The sequence below is a fragment of the Selaginella moellendorffii genome, unplaced genomic scaffold, assembly GCF_000143415.4.
Source record: "Selaginella moellendorffii unplaced genomic scaffold, v1.0 SELMOscaffold_97, whole genome shotgun sequence".
NCBI lineage: Eukaryota > Viridiplantae > Streptophyta > Lycopodiopsida > Selaginellales > Selaginellaceae > Selaginella > Selaginella moellendorffii.
The window spans coordinates 404,794-414,568 of record NW_003314358.1 but is presented as its reverse complement, the minus strand read 5'-3'; positions in this window follow the sequence as shown (position 1 = coordinate 414,568).

Below are 9,775 nucleotides of genomic sequence, written 5' to 3'. Positions count from 1 at the left end.
ACCGTGAAATCTTGGAATCAAGGATGTCCTGAACCTCGTACTCAGACCCATCCTCGAGCTGCACTGGTGGAGGCAGAGGAATGACCCGATTTGGAATAGGACTGGGAATATAAGGCTCAAGGAGAGAGGAGTGAAAAACGGGGTGAATTTGATATGAGGAGGGAAGTGCAAGGCGATAAGTGACAGGATTAATGATGGCAGTGATAGGGAAAGGACCAAGGCGTTTGAAATCGAGTTTTGGACAGGGCCTGGTGGTGGAGATATGTCGCCTGAGGAGTCAGACTTTATCCCCGATATTGTAAGGGGGACAATCCTGACGATGGACATTGGCAAATGTTTTATGAGATTCTTGAGCACGATGGAGGTGGAAGGAGATGGAGTTGTGGATTTCTTGGAGGTTGGAGATAAATGCCTCAGAGCGGGGATTTGAACGAGAGGATTCAGATGGAGAAGGAAGTGAGAGATTGAATCGGGGATTTCGGCCAGAGTTTGCAAAGAAGGGGGAAACTCGAAGAGAGGAGTGAATAGAGTTGTTATAGGAGAACTCAACAAGGGGAAGGATATCGAACCAGTTATCCTGATGATAGTTGATGAAGCACCTCAAGAATTATTCCAACGTCTGAATCGTTCGCTCAGACTGCCCATCAGTTTGAGGATGATATGCCGAAGAGAGGTTGGCCTTCACTCCAAGCAGCTGCAAAAACCGTTGCCAGAAATGAGAGATGAACTGAGGCCCTCGATCCGAAACCACATCTGTAGGAATCCCATGAAGTCGGAAAATTTCCTTGAATACCAGTTTTGCCATGTCCTTGCCCGAAAACTCCTTGGTACATGGCAAGAAGTGCGCCATCTTTGTGAAGCGATCCACCATGACTAAAATGCTGTTGAAGCCTCAAGAACTCGGAAGATCACTCAAGAAATCCATGGAGATGGATTCCCAAGGATCTGAAGGGACCGGATGGGAACGAAGCAAACCTGAAGGAAGGTGGCGAGGTACTTTATTCCGGGCACAAGTGTCACAGGAGGTAACAAAAGCTTTGATGTAGTCGTCCATGTGAGGCCACCAAAAGTCCCGTGCAACTAGCTCATAGGTTTTCGCAATGCCGAAGTGACCAGCAGTCGGGTTATCGTGGCACGCCATCAGGACCAACCTTCGAGCATCACCTTCAGAAACATAAAGCTGCTCCCCACGGTACAATAAGCCATCTAAGAACTCGAACTCGTCAAATCGCCGGCAGTCGGGAGTCACTGGGTGTCCAGCCTGAAGATGGGGGAAAATGTCGCTAGCGAGATCATCGGATTGAAGATCGTTTCTGATTGCATCCATCAAGGAGGAGTCCTGAGGGGCTAGGGAAATTGCCATAACTTGAAGCCGATCAGGACCGAGGATAACTTGATCCTGTTGATCGAAGGCAGGATTACCAGGCCTGAGACTGAGATAGGAGCGCCTTGAAAGAGCATCAGGAAGGCCTTGAAACTTTCCAGGTCTGTACTTGATAACAAAGTCAAACTGACTCAGGAATTGTGCCCACCTTGTTTGACGACAGCTTAAAACTCGGGAAGTGGCAAAGTACTCGAGATTTTTGTGATCCGTCCAGACTGTTGTTTGATGGCTCGCCCCCTCCAAGAAACGGCGCCACTCTCCAAAGGAATCCACGATGGCAAGGAGCTCCTTGTCGTGGATTTCGTAATTGATCTCCGCAGGCTGGAATTTCCGAGAATGGAAAGCGACCGGATGAAGTTCGTGATCCGCTCCGAGTTGAGACAGCACAGCACCAATGGCAAAGTCGGAGGCGTCAGCCTCGATGAAGAAAGGTTGTGAGGAATCAGCATGGATCAAGACAGGAGCAGAACTGAAGGCCGCCTTGAGTGTGTCGAAGGCCTGTTGGGCAGCAGCAGACCAAGAGAAGGGAACATCCTTGCGAGTGAGATGTGTGAGAGGAAGGACAATGTCAGAGTAGTGATCAATGAATTTGCGGTAGAAGTTGGCGAAGCCAAGGAAAACCTGAACGTCCGACATTGATTGTGGAGGCTCCCATTCGAGAATAGTCTTGACTTTAGCAGGATCCATCGTGATACCCTCAGGAGTGACAATGTACCCAAGGAACTCCACAGACTGCTGATCAAAGGAACATTTCTCAAACTTCGCGTATAGGCCGTGTTCTCGCAGCTTTGCTAGCACCTTGCGAACATGTTCGTCATGCTCCTCCTGAGTTTTTGAGTAGATGAGGATGTCATCGAGGTAGATGATCACCATCTGATCAAGAAACTCCCAAAAAACATCGTTTGCCATGTGTTGGAAAACCGCTGGAGCATTTGTCAAGCCAAATGGCATGACAGTGTACTCGAAGTGGCCATAGCGGGTTCGGAACGCAGTCTTCCATTCATCACCAGGCCGGATCCGGATCAGGTTGTATGCTCCACGGAGGTCGATCTTGGTGAAGAAGCGGGCACCGCCGAGGCGTTCCAACAGGTCCGAGATCAGGGGCAGCGGATAACGGTTCCGAACAGTCACCTTGTTCAAACCTCGGTAGTCGATGACTAGCCGCAAGCTCCCATCCTTCTTCTTGACAAAGAAGACAGGCACTCCAGCCGGGGACTGCGAATGCTGAATGTAGCCCGAGGCAAGGTTCTCATCCACGTACTTTTTGAGGGCCTTAAGCTCAGACGGGGATAACCCGTAGATAGGCCCCCACGGAGGTGACGCTCCTTCCTGTAAATCAATAGGACAATCATAAGGCCGATGAACAGGCAGTACACTAGCTTTTTTCTTGTCAAACACATCCCCAAAATCATGATACTTCTCAGGAAGACTGACAGGAGAAACATGCAAAGCAAAAAGAAAAAGAGGTTCTTCATAAAGGAGTTCTTTCATAGTGATTGTGGAGATAGGAGGAGGCATATGACTAAATGGAATGATGAGACGAGGATACTGTCCAGTGTAAGATGGAAGAGAGGAAAAAGAAGAGGATGAAAACTTTGTAGAGTCAGGAATAGAACCCCGACTTGAGTTTAGGGAACTTTTTCTGATTCGGACTCGATGAACACCAGGGGAAGCCGTGGGAGATGGTGATGTGGGAGAGATGAGCTGTAAGTCCTTCCAACAAATCTGAGGCTGATGTAGTTGGAACCAAGGAAGACCGAGCACCACAGAGGAGGACTTGCTGTTGATGATGTTGAAGGCGATATCAGTGATGGTGGACCCAATGTGTACTCGAACGGGCAACGTTTCCCTAAGTCCAGAAGATGGAGACACAAAATGCCCGCCGATGCCTTCAACCCTCAGATCCCGTATGGTAGGAGAAAGAGGAACGTGATGTCGGGCAACAAAGTCCGTGTCCATGAAGCAAGAAGTTGCACCCGAGTCCAGTAGCGCCAAAGCCTTGAGTCCTGATTGTCCGGTGAAAGAAAGGAGACATGGGACGCGGAAATTGTGGGAATTGGTGGTGGCTTTGATGAAAGGTGGTGAGGAGCTTGATAAGGAAGAAAAGTGATTTTTATTTGGGGAGTCCAAACAGACAGCTCCTACTCTGTTTGGACAGGGTCGTTTCCCGACTGCAACAGAGGTGGACTTTGAGGCAGAGTGAACTCAAGCAATCGGGGAGGCTTCCTGGGACACACAGCTGCTTTGTGATTAGGATCAGCACAGTAGAGGCAAAGATTATGAGATATTCGACGTTGCCTCTCAGCAGGACTCAATTTCCCTCTAATGAGTCGGGGAGTACCAGAAATATCCATCGGGACCGGAGTAGTAGGTTCAGGACTATGCCCCGAAGACTCAAGCTGGGATTCCTGAGTCTGAGACGGAAAAACAGCGGTGCGGCGACTTTCCTGACGACGTTCAAAGAGACGATTGTCACATCGAACAGCTTTGTTGATGGCGTCCGACAGGTCCTTGGGATCCTCCATGGTGAGCAACAAATCCTTGACACCGTTGTTGAGGCCGAAACGAAATTGGTCAATTAGGGCCTGCTCATCCCACTGAGTGTCCAAGGCAAGGAGTTGGAACTCTGCAGCGTAGATCGAGGCAGGACGAGACCCCTGAGAGAGACGTCTCATCTTTGTGGTAGCAGCCCGAACCTGATCCGTCTCGCCAAAACATGCTTCGAGCTTCTCTTTGAACAATTGAAGATCCATCAGCTCCGGAACCACGACCCCTTTCATGCTCTTCTCCAGAAGAGGAGAAAACCATGACAAAGCTGCACCCTCGAGCAACATCCCAATCGCGCCGATTTGAGACTCGGGAGTGGGGTACCGCCGATGTTGAAGTGCAAAGATCAGCTCCATTTGGTTCAAAAATCCACGAAGCTCCGAACGCTTGCCTGAAAATTTCGCCGGGAAACTCACCTTCGGTTCAGGAACTTTGCTGGATCCTTGAGCCGAAAGTGAAGCAAGCTCCTGCTGCATGCGAAGAAGGGTCGCCTTCAGCTCGGTATTCTCAGACTGGATTTTTGCAAGGACTTCGGCAAAGAAATCAGGATGGCTTGGAGACTCCATTGGCAAGAAGAAAGAAAAGAAAGGGGGAAAAAGACAAAGGCAATCAAATAATCAAAACGAGCTAAAAGAAAAGCAAAAAACACAATCTGAATCAAACTGTCAAGACCCCCAACAAGATCAAGACTGGAAAATGCTAAAGACAAAGAGAAAAAGCTAGTGAAAACAAAGAAGAGGCCTTAGACTGGTGTTGATTCAGATTGTGGAGAAATGGAACAAGGCTAACCTATATATACTATAGGTTGATGAAGCTCCACCACTCTTGGATCGAGGACGGCCTAAATACAGCTGAGGTCGAGGAGGCGCCACATCATCATCAGGAATGTGGCTCGAGACTCAGGAATCGGGAAGTGTCTCGAGACTCAGGAATCGGGAAGTGTCTCGAGAGTCAGGAATAGGGAAGTGTCTCGAGAGTCAGGAATGTGGTTTGCAGGTCAGGAATCCGGCGAGAGTCAGGAATGTGGCAAGAATTGGGGGATTCCTGACATCAATCCTCGCGTTCGGCCGGAGTTCTTTCGTGGGAATCCTGGGGATGATGTGTACCATTGGTTTGATCACTTCACGGTGATTGCCACATATCATTCTTGGGATGATGCTCAACGTTTGCATGAGTTCCCCACATGTCTCCAAGGGACGGCACTGCAGTGGTACAATGGATTGAGCGCAGTCACTCGTGGCGATTGGAGTGTTCTTCCGGACGTCTTCAAACGCGCCTTCGGACACGCCGACGATTGTGATGATGCCTTCCAACAATTGCATCGTCTTCGCCAAGGGCCATCTGAGTCGGTGATGCAATTTGGTGTTCGTTTCCGAAGTCTTTTGCTTTGTGCGGAGCCAAATATGTCAAAGCGGATCAAGCTAGGAATGTTGTGGCCAGCACTTCGTCAAGATCTTGTCGGACTTGTGCATGCACTTGCTCCTGCCACTCTTGACGATGCTCTTCGCTTGGCACAACGTTATGAGACGTCGCCTCTTCCACTTCTCGCTACACGTCCTTCAGCTCCACTTCCTATGAGTGATGGTCCTGTTCCCATGGAGGTTGATGCTGCTACTACTCGAGTCCAAGGACAAGGGCGAGGACGTGGTCGTGGCCATGATGTTCGTTGCTGGGTGTGTGATGAAGTTGGTCATACTTATCGGCGTTGTCGGCGCTTTCCGGATTGGCGACCTCCATTTTCTGGGTGGAGACCTTGGCGTCAGCAACATCCCGTTGGTGCTGCTGTGGGGGAAGGTTTGGATACCGAGGTGCATTCGGGAAACGAGGAGTTGCGCAAGTAATGGAGGGACCTTGCGCGAATAAGTTAGTGACCCCTTCATTTTTCTTTCGGGAGTATCATCAAGGGGTTCACTCGGCACCGGTTCATCCAGTGTTTACTTTCCAAGCTCGTTTTTATAACAAGAGGTCTCCTATTCTTCTCTCCGTGTTGGTTGATACAGGTTCGAGTTTATCTTATATTGCTTGACCTGTTGCCACACGTTGTCGTCTACACTTGCGTTGTGCAGTGGATCCAGTTTTCATTCTTTATGGCAACGGCCGTACACATGCATGTGCACGAGATGAGGCAGACCTGGTTGTGCGTGTGGGCGATCTCGAGCTTGAGTTGCAATCATTGCGGGTGGTGCCGAATCAAGCTTTTGACCTCATTCTTGGTATGGTTGGGTTGCAGTGCAATCATGCCAAGTGTGACTTTGAGGCTTCTCCCCCTTGTCTCATACTTCCTTATGTTTCATCCATTCCTTTCACTTCCGTACCTCTTCGTCCCTTTACTTTTACCTCTGCTTCCATTACTTTTGTTCCCCCACTATTTCCTCTTGTGTTTCCATCTTGTTCTGCTCTTCCCTTTTCCAATCCCTCTGATGATCTTTGTGTTGCAGCTGTTGACCAGCTCATGAAGGAGTATTCTGATCTCTTTGAATTTGACCTATCATCTGGGGCCAAGATTGCCACACGTCATCCCTTTCCAACCGGGGATGCTCGTCCAATCAAGGTTCCTGTTCGTCGTCGGTCACCCAAGGAGATCAAGATTTTACGTGCAAACGTCAAGGAGATGTTGGAGAAGGGTGTTATTCGGAAGTCGCGGAGTCCTTGGGCATGTGAACCTCATCTTGTGACGAAGCCTGATGGGAGTATTCGTTTCTGCATCGACTATCTTCCGTTAAATGAAGTGACGATCCCGGACGTGTACCCTCTTCCTCACACTGCTGATCTCTTGGATCGTCTGGCGCGAAGTCGTTGGTTCACCAAGCTAGATCTTGCTTCTGGGTATTAGCAAGTACTGATGGCCAAAGAAGATATTCCTAAGACTGCTTTTCATACACCATTTGGTTTGTATGAGTTCTTGGTGATGCTGTTTGGTTTGAACAATGCTCCAGCAACTTTTCAGCGGATGATGGACGAGGTTCTTTGCGATATGCCGGAGGTGACGGCTGACTTCATTGATGATGTCTTGATCCACTCGGAGGGGACGTGGGAGGAGAACGTTCGTGATGTTTGTAAAGTGTTGGATCGGCTACGCGACATTGGTTTAAAGCTGAAGCGGTCAAAGTGCGTGTTTGGGTCCAAGGACACAACTTATCTTGGGTACCGTATTTCTCGTGAGGGTTTGCAAGTTGATCCTGACAAACTTGTGGCTGTTCTCAAGTTCCCTACTCCGAAGTGTGTGAATGATGTGCAGCGTTTTTTGGGTAAGGTGCAGTATCTCAGTCGTTTTGTGGATCATCTTTCCGATCGCACTACACAATTGCGAGCGTTGCTGAAGTCATCAACGTCATCTTTCATCTGGTCTCCGGATTGTGAGCGGGCGTTCGTGAATCTCAAAAAGCTATTGACGACTCCTCTGGTTTTGGCATATCCTGACTACACTCGACCTTTTATTTTGCGCGTGGATGCTTCTAACATTGGTCTTGGAGGTGTGTTGATGCAAGAAAGCTCGAGTGTGCCTGGTCAATGCCATCCCATTACATACATAAGCCGTATATTACAACCAAGGGAAATGAACTACTCTATGACGGAGAAGGAGTGTTTAGCAGCAGTCTGGGGTTTCGAGAAACTTCATGCATATCTACATGGTTCTCGGACGTTACTTGAAGGTGACCATGCTGCTGTTACTTCATTATTGAAGCGGAAGAACCTGGTTGGTCGTACGGCTCGATGGGCTTTGAAGCTTCAGATATATGATTTTGATGTTGTTCATCGCCCAGGGAGTTCTATGGCTGATGCTGATGCCCTTTCTCGAGCTCCTCTTCCTTCTCCATTCACTTCTCATGTTTCTGACGAACCTATTGTTCCAGCATCTGTGGATTTTCTAGATGACGATTCTGTGCCGTCGGCAGTTGCTGTCCTTGACGTTCAGTGTCCACAGGGCGCAGAGCAAGATCTACCTTCTCTTGATGAGGTTCGCGAGGCTCAAAAAATTGAGCCGTGGATTCAAAGGCTTCGAGATGCGTTTGAGGATCCTGCATCACTTGCTGATGACTTGCCTTTCCGACATTTACATTTTCAATATCGCCTTGAAGATGGCCTTCTTTATTTTGTGGGGACGGTTCCTGATGATCATTTACGGCTGGTAGTGCCTTCGGTGTTTATTCCGCGGTTTCTCCATGCCTACCATGATTCTTCTGTTCTAGGTGGGCATATGGGACACCGTCGTGTCATCGAGAAGCTGTGCAGGTCTTTCTATTGGCCAGAGATGCGACGTGATATTATCCGGTACGTGCGTAGCTGCATTTGGTGCCAAGCTCGTAATATTCCCCCTTGTGCTACAGAAGGATGGTTGGAGTCAATTGCAGTTTCCCATCCATTTGAGTTGGTGGCGTTTGATCTTATGGGACCTTTTCCACGATCGACTGCTGGCAATGAGTATGTTATTATTGTTTCTGACTACTTGACTCGTTGGGTGGAAGTTGGTGCTCTTGCTAGTCCCTCTGCAACTGTTGTTGGATACTTCCTCCTCAATCGAGTGGTGTTCCAGCATTCTTGTCTAGAGCGGATTCTTTCGGATAATGGTCCTGCATTTATGGCTGAGGTATTTCATGTTTTGACATCTCGGTTGGGGATATGCCACACTTTTACGAGTGCTTATCATCCACAATCATACGGTCTGGTGGAACGGCTTGTTCGGACATTCAAAGGGATGATTGCGAAGTATGTGAACTTTCAGCATTCGAATTAGGATGGTTATTTGCCGTCTCTTCGGTATGCCTATGTCACAGGGGTGCAGAGTTCTGTTGGTGCTTCACCATATAAACTTCTATATGGTCATGATCCAATATTACCAACAGAGCTGGGTTTACCTTCGCGATTGCCATGAGCTCCTGATGCTAGGTCATGGGATCAATATTTGACAAGCATTCTTCCACTTGTTCGAGCAGAGTCTGCTGAACACTTAGGCCGCGTAACAACGGCGCTACAATTCCCATCATAGTCCACTTGCGGAGTACAAAGTGGATGATTTGGTGTTAGTCCGTTTTCCCCATCTTATGGTACGTGGTTTATCTAAGGGGCTCCTTGTGCAGTAGAAAGGACCGTATCGGATGTTGTGGCAAGTTGGACCACAAGTTTATGAGGTTTGGCATGACGTTCAGCAGGCCGATCCTCCGGAGATTGTGCATGTGCAGCGGTTAAAACGCTTCATACAAAGGGATCAGGAGCAATTAATACCGTCTATAGATCCGCCGATGCCTCCTCCTGACTTTCCTCCAGATCCTGGCCCATCTACAAGAGAACCCTGATGGCCTTCCATTATTCCGAGAGGAGGGGATGATGTGAGGGCCAAGTGTACGGCTACGATGCCGTATACTAATATTAGCGTAGTGGGATTTTGGTAGCCGTCGGATTGGTTTCAATCCGGACCACTCGCTCCTGTATATAAGCTAGGGTTTTTAGGCTAATTGATATGCACATTTCTGTATTCCCTTTCCATATTCCATGCACTCACATCTCCAAATGAGTTTAATATAAAAGACATTGCTATTTTCATTTTCTTCAACCGCATAAAAAATACTAAATCTTCCTAAAATATACTTTAAAATTTCGTAAGGTAGTATCTCAATATCATTTTAATAAACCTTTTTGAATTGATGTAAACGATGGTCGTAATGCCACTCTCATATCTTAATCAAGAACTGCATTACAAAGTAATTGGTAACGTTCTAGATGTCAATGATTTAAAGAAGTTAAAACAATTATAAATCCATTATTAATATATGTAATTGTAATTACAACATAGGGTCTTAGTACTAATTATATAAATTTTAGATTGTATTGATTCTATAGTTAAAT